Source organism: Pongo pygmaeus, chromosome 9, assembly GCF_028885625.2.
Source record: "Pongo pygmaeus isolate AG05252 chromosome 9, NHGRI_mPonPyg2-v2.0_pri, whole genome shotgun sequence".
NCBI lineage: Eukaryota > Metazoa > Chordata > Mammalia > Primates > Hominidae > Pongo > Pongo pygmaeus.
The window spans coordinates 21,376,174-21,394,247 of NC_072382.2; positions in this window are offsets into that span (position 1 = coordinate 21,376,174).

Sequence of the window (18,074 nt, forward strand, 5' to 3'; positions counted from 1 at the left end):
GCTTTTTATTATAGTCATGGAGTTGTGCAACCACCACCACCATCTAATTTTAGAAGATTTTCCCTCACCTCCCACCCGCAGCTGTAGGCAGCCAGGGATCTATTTTCTGTCCATAGAGATTTGCCAATTCTGGACATTTCCTATAAATGGAATCAGACAATATGTGGTCTTTTGAACCTGCCTTCTTCATTCAGCATAATGCTTACAAGGTTCATCCATCATCACCTGTTTTGTAAGTGAAATTGTATTAGAACACAGCCCTGCTCCTTTGTTTACATCTGACCCACGGCTTTGAGCTTCAAAGACAGAGTTGCGACTTACAAAGTTGCATGGCTCACAGAATCAAAAGCAGCTACTATCTACTCTTTTACAGAAAAAGTTTGCTGACTCCTGGTTTATGCCCTTCAAGTTGAGCTTTCTGGAGTCTAAACTGATAAAGGCAGCAAAAGATAAAAAGCGAAAAGAGGCAAAACTGATGCCAAGAACCCCAGGCCTATAAAAGCTACCATTATTGGGCCCCCATCATAGTGTAAAGCATCCCAGCCAGCCAGGCAAAGAAACACAGCAGAGGCAGAGCCCGCCTCACCTGGGAGGAGGAAGCAGACCTGTTCAACACCAAAGACAACTTTTTCTAGCAGGCTCTGGTCACTCGGGGCACCTTATAGAAAGTGCATTGGCCTTCACCGGGAAGAGCAAGTGAAGACACCATTAGAGGAAGGGGGTTCAGCAGGCTGGATGCATGACCCAAGGTGACTCTGGCAAGCTGGTTCAACATACAGCAAAGCTTGGCAGATCCTGAGGTATTAAAGAATTCCCCAAAACTCTCACCAAACTGTTGTGGGCCAAAATGGTTCGTACTCATTTTTTTACTTTTTCTTCTTTTTTTTTTTGAGACAGAGTTTCACTCTTGTCACCCAGGCTGGAGTGCAGTGGCACGATCTCAGGTTGCGAGCTCACTGCTTGCCCGCCACCATGCCCGGCTAATTTTTGTATTTTTAGTAGAGATGGGTTTTCATCATGTTGGCTAGGCTGGTTTCGAACTCCTGACCTCAAGTGATCCACCGGCCTTGGCCTCCCAAAGTGCTGGGATTACAGGCATGAGCCACTGTGTCGAGCCTGTTGTTATTATTATTATTATTGTTATAACAGAAGGCTTGTTATTATAACTATTATTATCAGCAATAGCAAAAGCAACCATCACACAACTCCTCTAGTTCTCTCCCACTTCCCTGCCTTGCTCATTAGCAACAACACAGCAGAGAAGGGCGGTAAAACCTTTCACACACTCAGAGAGCCTATAAATGTTTTTTATTATACTAATTGCTGCTGGAAAATGGTAGAAGCAGCCAGACCGATCCCCTATGGGAAGCTTCTCTTCTGTGGAGGTGGAAAAAGAAGGGCATTTGAACTGGGACAGAAAACAGGGACAATCCCATTAGCTCTGGTTGGTAGAGATGCTGCCACCTTTGCCCTGTGGGTTCTGTGTCCTACTCGACCTCTCACTGATGTGATAAGCTTCCAAAGAATTTATCCTCTAAGAGGCTGTGAAATGATGGCCTGATGCTGAATTTGGTCCACATATGTGCCACACAGCCCACACGCACAGTCTTTTATAAATTTGGATCTTCTTTTAAACTCGGGAAATTGCACATAAACTTTCAGATTTCCGGCTTCTCTTGCCAAATTAGAAATTCCAGCCTTTGAGGCCCACATTCCCAAATGGCAAAAAATGATGACAGCTGAGGAGTGGCTCCCCCATGCAGAACTGTCTAGTTTACCATTGTCTCCATCCAGCTGGTTTTCCTCCTTTACGTAACTAGTTGTCCCTGTTGGGCTTTTCATTAGGAATTCACTTTTGTGATAGTAAGTTTCGTCTTCCCTGAGACTGCAGCAGCAGGGAAGGAGTGGAGATCCACTTAGGGGATGAGGGCATCAGAGATGGATGCAGCACTAAGGTCCAGGCATCTCTAGTTCCTGCCAGCACAGCCTTCTCCCACTCAGCAGGCTAGAAGGCTGTTCTGGCAGGCCTCAGAGCTGAATCCATGAGCCTACATAGCAGAGGGGAAAAAGCCCTGCCATTCTTTCTCCTGGAAGCTTCCATCTAATAATCACACTTGCTGTTTGTGTGCCAATGTGCTAAGCAATGCAACATGCATTTTCTCATCCAATCATTGCACTGCCCTCTAGAATAGAAATTATTATGATCCTCACTCTACAGATGAGGCAACCAAGGCTTAGAGACATCAAGTCATTTGCCTGTGGTCACACAGCTAGGAATGGTTGGGAAACTGAGGCTGTAGAGATGTTACCTTGCTCTTGCAAAGTCAAGTAGCCAACAGATGGCAGAGCGGGGATTCCATTTCAGGGCCAACTGACCCCAAAGCCTAGAAGCTGGAAAACTGGAGGCCAGTGGGACAAACTAGTTTAGCTGGTGGTATTTTTGAAAATTTGGACTTTTGGCTTTTTGCTGGTCTCACTGGTCCCCACTTTCTCACAGGTCCCACCAATACTGTTGCCTCACACCCTGGCTTCTTTCCCCATGCATATTGCCTGCCTCGCCTCAGGAGGGGTGATAACCTTCACATCCTCTGCACTTTCTCTACCTCCCAGAGTTCAACTCTGGTGGGCTTGAGCTCTCAGTTCTAGGGCAGAGATGAAGGTCGGTGTTTTTCTCTGTTGATCCAACCCCAGTAGGTTTTGGGAGTTGAAAGCAGAGACAAATGGAATATGGTTTGGTTCATGTTCAGTTCCATGACTATGATGCCATTCCAGAGCCCAAGATTTAGAGGATTGATAGGGTTGGTTCCAGGACCCACTGATTCACTGGGGTGGTGGTTGAATTGATTGTATTGTTTTAAATCATTTCTCTCCCTTTGAGATTCCATCCAAAGTGAGTGTGCTTTAAATCAGGGGTTTTCAAATACATGTTGTTTCAGGTGTGGGTTCTGTGTCTCATTTACTTTTCTGGGAGGACGTAAGCAGGAAAACCCATAGGCAGGCATTATGGCAGGAGTTTGGGATCAGGCTGAATGGGGCTGAACTGTTACCCAGATTAACCAGAAAGCCCAAGGAGTGGATGAAAGTCCAGGAGTGGAGCCTAGGTTGGTTCAAGGGGAAGCAGGGAAGCCATAGAACCGATGAAAGGCTGGGAATAGGTTGAGAAGCACAGTACAGAGTAAAAGGAAAAGAAGGGGATTGGTTGGAGGTTGAGAATTCAGGCAGGTGCCCAGGAGCTTGCTCTGACAGATGCTATTGGGTGAATAGTTTCAATTCAAGCCCTGCTGGGCTGCATCATCCCATTGTTCTAGTCATGGGTTCTTAAGGCTTAGAACAGGACCCTGTTAACCACACAACAGAAATGCTGAGCTAAGCCAGCTAAGACACTTTAGCAGCATGGGAAAGAAAACATATTAAAAGAAGCATAAATGGTGCCTAAGTTGGTTAGTTCCAAAGTTCAGTGATGTCACCAAAGGCTCAGGTGTCCTAAAGTGATTGCCCTCATGGTCCCAAATGGCTGCCACAGCTCCAGCCATCATGCTGAGCATCCCTCAAGAGACCAGAGAGGGAACGTTCCTGTTTTGTGTCTCTTTTGAAGAGTTAGAGAACCTTTCCAGAAGCCACTAGTAGACTTCTTATTCCTCATTGGCCAATCCTGCTTAAACTAATAACTGACAAGGAGGCTGGGATGATCAGAATTCATTCTCATGAATTGAGATTTAGTGCCACCTCTCCCTTCTCCAAGTCTTCTCAGAACAGAAAGGCACAAAACTGTGGCTATGTCAGCGAGGATGAAAGATCAGAGATGGGTCCACAGGGACTTCTACTCACTTCCCTCACTGAAATCCTATGGCCAATGTGTGCAAGGCTCCCCCGACCCCTGTTAGTTTAACTACGTCTAAAGCATATCTTCCATGTGTGAAGGGACACACCCAAAGCTGCCCTTCTTGAAGCAGGAGTGAAGGCCAGGAGCCCACTTGGCTCCCCCAGCTTCCTGGAGGCACTGGATCTTTTCCAGCATCTTTATTTTATTTATTTTGAGATGGAATCTCACTCTGTCGCCCAGGCTGGAGTGCAATGGCTCAATCTCGGCTCACTGCAATCTCAACACGGGAAACCTCACCCAGCCTGGACACGGACAGGATTGACAGATTGATAGCTCTTTCTCAATTCCGTGGGTAGTGGTGCATGGCCATTCTTTGTCTGGTTAATTCTGATAACAAATGAGACTTTGAAATGCTAACTAGTAGAGACGGGGTTTCACCATGTTGGCCAGGCTAGTCTCAAACTTCTGACCTCAAGTGATCCACCCGCCTCAGCCTCCCAACATGCTGGGATTACAGGCGTGAGCCTCCATGCCCAGCCTCTCCCTCTATTTTATAGACATGGAAACGGAGGCATGGGGGAAGTTAAGTGACTTTGGATACACTGCTAAAAACCAGTGTATCTGAAATGCTGTGGAAACATGGCCTTGCCTCACAGGGTTAGGACGAAATGAGGTGAAGGATGTAAAGAGGCTAGCTCAGGCCCGGCACATATGAGGCACTCAAGAAGGGCAGGTCCTCCCTCCTTCTGGCATAGGGGAATGAAAGATGAGGTGAGGCAGGGACCCAAGGTACTGTGACCTGGGGAGGCAGCAGGGCTGGACTCACTGGCTGGCTGGAAAATCAGATAACCCTTCTGTGGCTACAGAGCAAGGTGTGTGGGTGCCAGACCCCTGGCCTGGTAGAAATGACAGCTGGCCTTACCCCCAGCCCACAGGCACCCTCCACCTGCCTGAAAATCCTCTGAGAATGAATTCTGTCTTCCTCCCGAGCCAGCCTGTACCTGGACAGAAAGCTGATGGGCAGTGGAGGGTGTAGAAATAAACAATGACCAGGCGGGGCACAGTGGCTCACACCTGTAATTCCAGCACTTTGGGAGACTGAGGTGGGTGGATCACCTGAGGTCAGGAGTTCGAGACCAGCCTGGCCAACATGGTGAAACTCCGTCTTTGCTAAAAATACAAAAAAATTACCTGGGTGTGGTGGTGCATGCCTGTAATCCCAGCTACTTGGGAGGCTGAAGCAGGAGAATTACTTGAACCCGGGGGGCGGAGGTTACAGTGAGCTGAGATCATACCACTGCACACCAGCCTGGGTGTCAGAGTGAGATTCCATCTCGAAAAAAAAAAAAGAAAACGAAAAAGAAAAAGAAATAAACAACGACCACACAAGTAAGACCACACAGAGGCTTTTTATTCAGAGCCATAGCGAGGGAGTTGGCCACCACTACATATATTTGGCAAAGACTCAAAGTCAGGCAGAGTGAGACAGATTTGCAGTGAGAAAAAGGGAAGGCTTCAGGTGTGCCCTCACTGGAGGCTGCTGGCATGGGGGTGCTGGAGGCAGCTAACTAGAAGTCTGACATCCTACGTGATTGATTGGTCCTGAGTTGGATGCGGCGGTTGTACTGGTGGGGAGGGTGTCGGGGGACATAAGGAAACTGGCAGTCACTGGCAATCATTGACCAAGTCCTGATCCTTCTGGGCCAATTGCTGCAGAGGTGGTGGTTTGGTTTCCAGGGCTGATCATGATGGAGGTTGTAGGGCAGAGTTCTATTATCATATACGGTTTGGCCATTGTCCGTTTGTATATTCGGTCTCTCGGTGTGCAGAGAGGGAGGCCTTTCTATGTGATTTGGGGCATGTTGCTAACCTCTCTGTGCCATGGTTTCCTTACTTGTGAATGGGATGTTAATAGTACCTGTTTCAGATGTGAATATATATCAAGTTCTTAGAATAGCAACTGGCATGTGGCGAGTACCCAACACAATATTAGTTATTATTTAAAAAATTATGGAAGTAATTGGTGTGATTCACACCTGTGTAATCCCAGCACTTTGGGAAGCTGAGATAGAAGGATTGCTTAAGGCCAGGAGTTTGAGACCAGCCTGAGCAACATAGCAAGATCTCATCTCTTCAAAAGATAAAAAAATTAGCTGGGCATAATAACTGGCACCTATAGTCCCAGCAACTCAGGAAGCTGAGGCAAGAGGATTGCTTGAGCCCAGGAGTTCAAGGTTACAGTGAGCTAGGATTGTGCCCCTGCACTCTAGCCTGGGTGGCAGAGCAATTTTTTTTTTTTTTTTTGAGGTGGAGTCTCACACTGTTGTCTGGGCTGGAGTGCAGTGGCGTGATCTCGGCTCACTGCAACCTTCACCTCCCGGGTTCAAGTGATTCTCTTGCCTCAGTCTCCTGAGTAGGTGGGATTATAGGCACCCACCATGATGCCCAGCTAATTTTTTTGTATTTTTAGTAGAGATGGGGTTTCACTATGTTGGCTGGGCTGGTCTCAAACTCCTGACCTTGTGATCTGCCTGCCTCGGCCTCCCAAAGTGCTGGGATTCCAGGCATGAGCCACTGCACCAGGCTGACAGAGCAATTTTTAAAAAGTATTAGTATTATACTCAGTGGAAAGGGCACTGGCCTGGGAGGAGGGCTCTGGGTAGCTCTGGTCCTGGTTCTGCCCCATCACACTGTGACCTCAGCCTTCTTGAGGCTCCTCTGAGTCTCAGCCTTGTCAGCAGAGCAGGGGGCTGAGCTCTGACTTTCAAACTGGTTCCCAGCTCTAATGTTATCAATTCCCCACTGGGTGTGTAGCCACAGCCTGCCATCGCCCCTCCCTCCCTCATACCCACACTCCATCTATGCTCCCGGCACACCTGGATGGGCAGCTGCAGCGCAGCAGGCTCTGCTGTCCCCATTTCAGCTGGTTTCAGGTCCTAAATTTAGTCCTTTCACAGAAGCCACAGTGTGTGGTAGGAGGGCTCCTGGTAGGCCTGTCCTGGTTCTATCCATCACACTGTGGGTGAGGGCTGTATGTGGTGGGGGCAGCTCTTCCACCCATGTGGTGCACTCCGAAGTGAATCAGGCAGGAGGCCAGGAGGGCTGAGCACTGCATTCCATTTTGTCATCAATGCACTTGTTGCAGGACAATCAAAGACTGGAGAGATGGAAAAGAAGGTTCAGGAGAGTTCATTAAGGTCATCACCAGCCCAGCCGGACATATGTCCAGAAAGTCTGAGCCCCGAACAAAGGGCTCTTCCTACTTTTTAACATCTTAAGGGGGGAACTATGTGAGGTGGGAAGCGAGTTACAGAAGCAAGAAACAAAGGTAGCATTACAACATTTCTTACATCCTGAGAAAAACATGTCTTGCAACCTAAACTTATCAGTCTTGTGATTCTGCAGCTGTGCAGGAATTCTCTGGGCCTGTAATAAACTTTGAGGAATGTGGAGTTGGGGAGTATAGATAAGGTTCACTGTCCACAGAGAGAAGACAGGCTGTGAATATTCCCTTTTAACTTGAGAGTAAGGGGGAAGGGGTCACACTTTGCAGCAACTTTAAGAGGATTTTAAAATTTCTATTACTACTACTATTAGGTTATAGTTGATTTCATTAATTCCTTCTTCACGCTGGTCGAGTCCTTTGACCCTTTGGGGCCTCAGTTTTTCATCTGGCAACTAATTTTTTTTTTTTTTTTTTGAGACAGAGATTTGCTCTGTCACCCAGGCTGGAGTGCAGTGGTGTGATCTTGGCTCACTGCAACCTCCACCTCCCAGGTTCAAGTGATTCTCCTGCTTCAGCCTCCTGAGTAGCTGGGATTACAGGTGCGCACCACCAGGCACAGCTAATTTTTGTATTTTTTGTAGGGATGGGGTCTTATCATGTTGCCCAGGCTGGTGTCTAACTCCTGACCTCAAGTGATCTGCCCACCTTGGTCTCCCAAAGTTGGGATTATAGGCGTGAGCCATTGTGTCAGGCCTGGCAATTAAATTTTATATATGTTAACACCTTAAGCTATCGTGTTATCTTTTTTTTTTTTTTGAGACGAAGTCTTGTTTTGTTGCCAGGCTGGAGTGCATTGATGCGCTCTCGGCTCACTGCAACCTCTGCCTCCTGGGTTCAAGGGATTCTCCTGCCTCAGCCTCCCGAGTAGCTGGGACTACAGCCATGTGCCACCATGCCTAACTAATTTTTGTATTTTTAGTAGAGATGGGGTTTCAGCATGTTGGCCAGGATTGTCTCAATCTCTTGACCTTGTGATCCGCCCGCCTCGGCCTCCCAAAGTGCTGGATTACAGGTGTGAGCCACCGCGCCCAGCCCATGTTATCTTTTAAAGTAGAACAACTTTCCTTTCTTTCAGAGGAGGAAAAAAATGAGAGAGAGGTTAAGTGAGTTGGCTAAGCCCACACAGCTAGCACATGGTTTGAGTCTAGATCTTTAGACCCTAAGACCTAGTCTTTTTTTACCTTTAGATAATCTCACCTTTACTTCCATTATGGGATTACTGTGATGATAACATGAAAATAATAAATTTTATACTAGGGAGGCAACATGGTTTTACAGTTGAGAGCCAGACTGCCTAGGTTTGATTTCTAGTTCTGGTACTTATTAGCTGTGTGATCTCAGACAAATTACTTAACCTCTCTGTGCCTCAGTTCTTATCTGTGAGATGGAAGATAATAATTGTACCCACATAGGGTTGTTATGATGATTAAGTGAATTAATATTTGCAAAACACTTTCAACCATGCCTGACATCCAGTAAAGTTTATTTAAATGTTTGCTTAATTTAAAAAATAGCTCTCTTGCCAATCAGCATGTGACCTTAAGCAGGAAGAAAGTGTCTGCGATTAGGATCAGGAGACTCATGGTCTACTTTGGGCACAGCCACTACTTTGCTCTGTGGCCTCAGAGACTTTAATTTTTTTGTGCCTTAGTTTCCTCAGCTGCAAAGTAAGGAGCCTGGGCAAGTTCAGTGATGAACAGCATTTTATGAACAAAGATCAAGTCAGAAAAAAATTAAAACTTTTTTTGCCACATTAATTTTACCCATTAGAGTCAATTGCGAGGAATATTCCAGTGTAGTGTGTGCAGCCTTGACTATTGTCCCAGCATGCTGTGGGGCTCATCCATGGGCCCCCTAGCAATGCTCTGGGTGATCTATGTGTCCTTGCTTGGGGGTGAGGGTGTCTGACCCAATCACACCCTCCTTCCAGGAAGTGGAGAGTCGGATCTCAACGTTAGACTGGGACGCATTAACAGGTGCTCTGGCTGGAAGGCTGTAAACTCCTGCTGCTGATGGCTACAGAATTCTGGTTCCTGCTCTTTTTGAGGGTTGGCTTTTCTGATCTTGAAATTCCATAAGAAACCCCAGTTTACTTCAAACAACCCCCACCTTATTTATTTAGGCTACTGTATCAGTTATTTATTGCTGTGTAATAAATCACCCCAAAATTTAGAGGATTAAAACAACAATTTACTATTTCTCTAGAATCTGTGGGTGGACTGGGTTGTTCTTCTGCAGGTTTGACCTAGGGGCACTTGTGTGGCTATGTTCATCTGGTGGGGTTGAGAGCAGGAGCTGTTGACTGTGGTGCCTCGATTCTCTTCCGTGTGGCCTCTCCATACGGCTTGCTTGGGCTTCCTGATAGTATGCTGGTCTCAAGACTGCCAGGGAAGAGGCACAAGCTCCCACTCTACTTAAGGCCTGGCCTCCGAAGCCCCAGCACATTACTTTTTCTGTTTTCTTTTCTTTTCTTTTCTTTTTTTTTTTTTTTTTTTGAGACAGAGTCTCACTCTGTTGCCCAGGCTGGAGTGCAGTGGTACAATCTCAGCTCACTTCAAGCTCCTCCTCCCGGGTTCACGCCATTCTCCTGCCTCAGCCTCCCCAGCAGCTGGGATTACAGGCGCCCACCACCATGCCCGGCTAATTTTTGTATTTTTAGTAGAGACGGGGTTTCACGTGTTAGCCAGGATGGTCTCGATCTCCTGACCTTGTGATCCACCCACCTCGGCCTCCCAAAGTGTTGGGATTACAGACGTGAGCCACCGCACCCGGCCTACTTTTTCTGTTTTCTATTGGTTAGAGTAAGTTACACGATCAGCCCTGACTTAAAGATTCAACAGAATCCACCTCTTGATGGGAGATGAAGAATGCGCGTATGGGGCTGGAAGGAACGGAAAGTGACCAAGTGTGCATGCAACTACTGTGACTAGTTTCAGTTGATCTCTTAGTTGCAGGCAAAATAAATTTAACTAGTTTATCCTGTGACTTAGGAACTCCCACCTCCCATACTCTGATCTCATCTCTTAGCATCTCTTGACCACCCTGGCCTTTCCTTTCCTTACTCAAGCTGGCCATACTCCCACCCCAGGGCGTTTGTACCTGCTGAGCCCTCTTCCTGGCACATCCTGACCCCAGATCTTCTCCTGACTGCTCCTCTGCCACATTTCAATCTTTACTCACATCTTTACATAGAGAGGTCTCTGATCCTCTGATCTAAAGTCATCCCGCGATACCGTCAGTCCCTTAACTAGGCCTTATCTTCTTTGTGGCACTTACTATGTATTGTTCATATTTTGTCTTTTTGTTGACTGTTCTTCTTCTCTCGCTAACCTCCAAGAATGTAGGAACTGTGGTCTGTCTCAATCTCTGAGGTATGTCTGGCATATGGTAAGTACTCAAAAAATATTTACTGAAAGAATGAATTTTAATGCTTTGTAGATACGATAATATTAATATTCAAAAAGTCCTGATTAGAGACAGCTTAATGGAAGTCATAGATGATTCCATGAAGGGAGGCAGGCTCATATCTAGGCTGGATAATCTCAATGATCCTGATCCTTTCTGATTCTGAGAGTCCATGACTCTAAGTGAGAAAGTGCTGGGAAAATTTAAAGGCACAGTGTAAACCTCTAGCTATTACTACTGAGAGGGCACAGTGGGAATTCTGTGAAGAACCGGGCTTAAACTTTCATTATACTTCAGATCTAATGTGGCTCCTGGCTGAGCTACATGAAATAACACAGACATGTCCCATTTGTTTTTCCTACATATCATGGGCTACAGAGGGGCTGCTATCAATGCACAACCATAGAAAGATTATGCTGTGGTCTGAATGCTTGTGTTCCCCTAAAATAAATATGTTGAAACCTAAGCCCCAGTGCAATAGCATCGAGAGATGGGACCTTTAGGAGGTGATTAAATCATGAGGGTGGAGCCCCCATGAATAAGATTAGTGCCCTTATAAAAGAGGCCAGAGCCAGCTTGTTTGCCTCTTCTGCCATGTTAGGATGCAGCAACAAGATACCGTCTATGAAGAAGAGAATGAGCCCTACTAGACAATGAATCTGCCGGCATCTTGATCTCGCACTTCCCAGCCTCAGAAATGTGACCGATACATTTCTATCGTCTATAAATTACGCAGTATAAGGTATCTTGTTAGAGCGGCTCAGGTGGACTAAAACAGGCTGTGTGGTGGTCTTAATACATAGCCTCATTACCCTTTGAGCCTCCGCCCATGAGAGGTGGGGTTTCTGCCCTCTATTCTTGATTCTGGGCTGGCTTCTGATTGCTTCAACCAGTAGAGAAGGGCAGAAGTGAAACTATGTGACTCCAAAGTTGGGGCAGAAAAGTGCAGGTAGCTTCTACTTATTCCTCTTGGGACACTCAGTCTGGGGGAAGCCAACAGCTTGTAAGAAGTCTGACCACTCTGAGCCTCCCATACTGAAAAGGCCATATGTAGATGCTCCAATTGACAGCCCCAGCTAAGCTTCTAGCCGACATCCAGTTGCCAGCCATGTGATGAGTGGTCTTGGACGTTTAGCCCAGTTGAGCTTTCAGACAACTGCAGCCCAGGCCAACCTCTGACTGCTACCACATGACTTGAAGCAAGAACTGCTCAGCTGTGCCCTTCCCCAAATTATGAGCAAAATGAAATGGCTGTTTTCAGCTGCCAAATTTTGGGGTAATATGTCAGGCATCCATAGTATGTGGAATAGGCCATTTCTTTAGTGCTTTCTCCTTCACAAAGACCTCCATAGTCGTCCTAACATCTCAGAGTCGATTTGACGTCCCCACTGGATCATGTCCCATCCCAGTCTGCGGACATCTCAAACTTAACATGTCCAAAAATAAACTCTTGGCCCCAGGCCTGTCTCTCACTGCTTAGTCTTCCCTGTCCAATAAATGGCACCTCCATTCCCAGTTGTGTAAGGCAGAAGTCTGGGCATTGTCCTTGAATTCTTTCTTTCTGTCAACCCCACAGGCAATCTCTCTGAAAGGTCTCTTGGCTTTACTTCTGAAATGCAGTTCAGGCCGGGTGCAGTGGCTCACACCTGTAATCCCAGCACTCTGGGAGACCGAGGCGGGCGGATCACCTGAGGTCAGGAGTTCAAGACCAGCCTGGCCAACATCATGAAACCCCATCTCTATTAAAAAAAAAAATTAGCTGGGCATGGTGGCACATGCCTGTAATCCCAGCTACTCAGGAGGTTGGAGCTGGAGAATCACTTGAACCCGGGAGGCAGAGGTTGCAGTGAGCCGAGATCGCACCACTCCAGCTTGGGCAACGAGAGCGAAACTCAGTCTCAAAAAATAAATAGATACATAAATAAAATAATAAAATGCATCTCAAAGCTGTTCTCTTCTATCTCCGCAGCCACCGCCTAGTCTAAGCCACCATTGTTTCTCTCCTGGCCACACTGTAACCTCTTGACTGGTCACCCTACTTGTGCCCTTGCCACCCTTGCCTTTAGTGTCAATTCATTCGCCTCACAAGGGCCAGAGAGATCTTCGCAAATTATAAATCAAATCATGGCACTCCCAGTGGCTGCCCATGGCACTGGGAATAAATCTAAACCCCTTGCTGTGGTGCTCAATTTGGTACTCCCTGCTTGAGCCCAGGCCTCTAACCCCTCTTTCCACTCTTCCCCATGGTGAATGGAATCAAAAGGAAACAGCATTTTGAAGGAATGTCAGAAAGCTGCCAAATTTATCTCTACCTCCTTTCCTATTTCTGAGATTTGTCCTCCCCTGTGAGGGTGGACCCCAGTGGAGACAGCCAATCAGCTTCCTCAAGTCTGCTCCTGCCACTCTGGCTTTCTCTCTGGTCCTTGACCACCTTCAACTCTTTTCCTTTTGCAGGGCCTGTGCATGAGCTGTGACCTCTGCCTGGAATGCCCTTTCTTCACTCTTCCTATGGCTGGCTCCCTCCCACCATTTGGGCCTGAGATTAAATGTTACGCTCAGAGAGGCCTGTGAATATTCCATCTAGAGAAGGTTCCCCCCGATCATCTACACTTTGCCTTTTTGTTTTGCATTTATTTGATTGTTTGTTTTTAGTGGCTTGTCCACTGCTTCTCCCCTAGTGCTTGGGCATAGTTAGCACTCAATGAAGAGACTGTTGTTTGTTGATGTGCACAGTAACGGTAGCTTGCTATAGTCCCGTACTATGCTGAGCACTCTACATGCTTCATTCACAATCATTTTGTGTGGCAGGATGGGCAAAGATTATCCCCATATCTCAGGTAGGAAAAGTGAGGCCCAGAAAGGTTAGGGGACTTGCCTGAGACCATGTGGCTTCTAAGAAGTGGAACCTAGGTCTCCTGACCCCTGATCAGGTGCTCTTCAAAAGCAGAAGTGAAAGGGCGACGCAGGAGAGGCATGTGGTAGGTCACTGTTCCTAAATTCTCCATGTCTTTCATTGTTTTTTGGTCTCTCTGTCACCCAGGCTGGAGTGCGGTGGTGTGATCTCGGCTCACTGCAACCTTGGCCTCCTGTGCTCAAGCGATTCTCGTGCCTCAGCCTCCCAAGTAGCTAGGATTACAGGTGGGAGCCACCACACCCAGCTAATTTTTTGTAGTGATGGGTGTCTCACTGTTGTCCAGGCTGCTCTCAAACTCCTGGCTCAAGGGATCTGCCTGCATCGGCCTCCCAAAGTGTTGGGATTATAGGCGTGAGCTACCGTACTTGGCCCACTATTTTTTTAAATTGAGCAGCTCAGTATCTACATCCCTGCCTTCTGAAAGGGACAAGAGAAAAGGAGAGACAGTCTGGGCTCTGGCCAGGGGTGGGTGGGGGAAGTACCACTCTTCTTTCTTACCAGAGAAACATCATTCCTGGAGGTGGTCTTGGCGCCTTTAAATATCACAGAGATGAGCTGCGGGGCGGTGCTGACAGTGGAACCTGGCTGGGATGCTGGCCAGCTGGCTCAGGCTATCCCTGGGCTTCATTTGCATGAGAATTGGGGCCTGTGGCACTGTGTGGATCCAAACCCATCCACCTACACTGTGTGTCTTTGTATGTGTATGTGGAGTCCTGCACAGTGGGTGAGGGCTGTTCAACTGTGTCCTAAGAGTTGGGCCCTCTCTCAACTACTTTAACTCATGAATTTGTTTATATTTGAGAAGTCCGAAGCCATGCATCCTTTTGTCTGCATTTAAGCATTTTTGGTAAAAAGTTGAAATTTAGATCTCTCTCTTTCTCTTTTTTATTTTTAACTTTTTTTTAGAGACAGGATCTGTTCTGTCACCCAGGCTGGGGTGTAGTGATGCAATCAACTGCAGCCTCCACCTCCTGGGCTCAAGTGATCCTCCTGTTTCAGCCTCCCTAGTAGCTGGGACTACAGGCAGACACCACCATGCCCGGCTAATTTTTAAATTTTTTGTAGCAGCAGAGTCTTGCTTTGTTGCCCAGACTGGTGTTGAACTCCTGGGCTCAAGAAATCCTCCTGCCTGGGCCTCCCAAAGCGCTGGTATTACAGGCATGAGCCACCACGCCCAGCTTAGATTTCTCTCAAAAAAGTGCAAATAGCATTAAGAAAATAGTCCCAATTTTCTGAGTGTACAAAGGGTGCAGAAATGATCATGTCCATTCTGTTTTAGGGACCTGGCAATGGTGTAGCCATCAATCCGATCATGTCGATTGACCACTGCATTCAAGGCCTTCACCCCACATCCCACCTGCCTTTCTGGTTTCCTCTCCAGCTCCAATCCCCAAACCTCTCACCACTCCCACTTGTGCTATTTCCTGAGCTTAACCTTCTCCCTGTTCTTCTCCAATTCTCCTCTTGGAGGTCTCTGCTCACTCAGTAAGCCTGTTCAAATATCCTGGCCCCTGTGAGGACCTGGCTGACTCTCCAGACTTGGTCTGTCCACCTTCTGCTTGCTCATGGCAATATGTTCAGATCTCCAATGTGGCTTCTGTTATGGGGCTGACATGCATGTTTATGTGCGATCCCCTGGAAGCAGATCCGGGTCTTCATATTAATATAACTGCTATAGTGTGGATGTTTATTACCAAACCTCATGTTGAAATTTGATCTCAATGTTGGAGGTGGGGGCCTAATGGGAGGGTCACAGGGGCAGACGCTGCATGAATAATCTATATTATTCATGAACTAATAATATATCAATTATTATATAATTAATGATACTATATCAATTATGTATTATCAATATATCAATAATCATATAATCAATAATGTTAATTATCATAGTATTAATACATTAACTATTATGTATTATTATTAATATACTAGTATATATTACTAACATATTAACTATTATATATTATTACTAATAATATATTAATCATACACTATTAACAATATATAATTATTAAATATTAATATAGATTAATAATTACTTGTTAATTTTTTTTTTTTTTGAGACGGAGTCTCGCTTTGTTACCCGGGCTGGAGTGCAGTGGTGCGATCTTGGCTCACTGCAAGCTCTGCCTCCCGGGTTCATGCCATTCTCCTGCCTTAGCTTCCTGAGCAGCTGGGACCACAGGTGTCCACCATCACACCCGGCTAATTTTTTATATTTTTAGTAATGACGAGGTTTCAGCGTGGTAGCCAGGATGGTCTCCATCTCCTGACCACGTGATCTGCCCGCCTCGGCCTCCCAAAGTGCTGGGATTACAGGTGTGAGCCACCACGCCTGGCCTGTTAATATTCTTAATATAAATTTATTATTATTAAGATTATAATAGATATTAATTATTAAGATTATAATATAGATTATTCTTAATTAATCTATAGTAATATCCTCCCTGAGTGGGTGGTGAGTTCTTGCTCTATTAGTCTCAGGAGAACTAGTTGTTAAAAAGAGCCTGGCAGCCAGCGTGGTAGCTCACGTCTGAAATCTCAGCACTTTGGGAAGCTGAGGTAGGAGGATCGCTGGAGACCAAGAGTTCAAAGCCAGCCTGGGCAACATAAAGAGACCCTGTCTTTACCAAAAATACAACAAAAAAATCCACCAGGGCATAGTGTGCATGTCTGTAGTCCTGGCTGCTTGGAGGCTGAAGTGGGAGGACTGCTGATTGTGCATGCACTCCAGCCTGGGTGACAGAGTGAGACCCTGCCTTAAAAAAAAAAAGAGCCGGGGCATCTCCCCTTTCCTCTGTCTTGCTTCGCCCCCTCAACACATGATCCCTGCACAGCTGGCTCTCCCAGAGTGAAAGCAGCCTGAGGCCTTCACCAGATGCCCAACCTTGAACTTTTCCCGACATCACAATCATCAGCCAAATAAGCCTTTTTTTTTTTTTTTTGAGACTGAGTCTCACTTTGTCACCCAGGCTGGAGTGCAATGGCACGATCTTGGCTCACTGCAACCTCCACCTCCCGGGTTCAAGCGATTCTCCTGCCTCAGCCTCCTGAGTAGCTGGGACTACAGGTGCGTGCCACCACACCTGGCTGATTTTTGTATTTTTCATAGAGACGGGGTTTCACTATGTTGGCCAGGCTGATCTCGAACTCCTAACCTCGTGATCCTTCTGCCTTGGCCTCCCAAAGTGCTGGGATTAGAGGCTAGAGCCACCGTGCCCGACCAGTAAGTCTTTTTTAATTTATAAATTATCCAGTCACAGATATTTATAGCAACACTAAGGGGCCTAAGACAACCTACCACTAGTGCCTGGCATATAACAGGTGCTCAGAAAAGTGCTGGGTAGGCTGGGTACGGTGGCTCGTGCCTGTAATCCCAGCACTTTGGGAGGCCAAGATGGGTGGATCACCTGAGGTCAGGAGTTTGAGACCAGCCTGGTCCACATGATGAAACCCCATCTCTACTAAAAATACGAAAAATTAGCCAGGTGTGTTGGCGGGCACCTGTAATCCCAGCTAATTGGGAGAGTGAGGCAGGAGAATCACTTGAACCCAGGAGATGGAGGTTGCAGTGAGCCAAGACCGCGCCATTGCACTCCAGCCTGAGTGACGCAGTAAGACTCTGTTTAAAAAAAAAAAAAAAAAAGTGCTGGGTATTGGACTTAGAATGCTGGGGTAGAGTTAAGTACCAAGCTCTGAAGGCACAGAACTCTGAATCCTCCTCCTGCCTCTTCCTTCCTGGGGCCCTCTCTGAGCCTCAGTGTCCTCATGTGTGAAAAAAAGAGATCAGTGACGGCTCCCACCTAAGGGGCCACGGGGAGTTGTGAAGATGAACTTCACAACTTCTCAACTTCACAAGGGTGGATGTACAACACTCAGCACAGCCTATGGCCCCCAACAAGCATCCAGTAAATGGCAATTACGACTAATAGGAAACTTCAAGTCTGGTCACCTACCTTCTAGGAAGGAGCCTGGTATCCTTAGAAAGAACCAGCTTCTAGAAAGGCTGCCTGCTGGTGGGTGGGCTTGGTGAAGGCAGGGATGAGCCCTCCTTCCTGACAGATCCCCAGCTCCCCTCCACCCCAGGGCCCTGTTCACAAACCTTCTCCAGCCCTGCTGCCTCTGACAGGTCCCAAACTCCCCTCCACCCCCAGGCCCTGTTCACAAATCCTCTGCAGCCCTGCTGCCTCTTCCCTCAGGCCACACACACAGGATCTTACGGATTCTTTATTGAATCACAAACAACTCAGGGCATCAGGCCCCAGCAGCTGCATTGGAACCCATCTGGGATTGTGAGAGGACTGGAGAGGGGAGGGGGAGAAGACCCACTCTCCCTAGCTTTTCACTATAGAGAGTAAAAACATCAGAAATCACCCCAAGAGAAAGGACGTACCAAATGCCCACCAGAAGGGCCGGGGACTGCAAGCCACCCTGAGCGCAGGAGGGTGCAGTGAAGGGTGCTAGGGCCCCGACATTTGTGTGTGTCCCCCCCGCCCTGCAAATTCACCTTGGAATTCTCACCTCCAAGGTGACAGTATTAGGAGGTGGCACCTTTGGAGCTGATTGGGTCATGGGGGCGGAGCCCTCATGAACCGGGTCGGAGTCCTTATAAAAGAGGCAGGAAGGAGCTTGCTTGTTTGTGC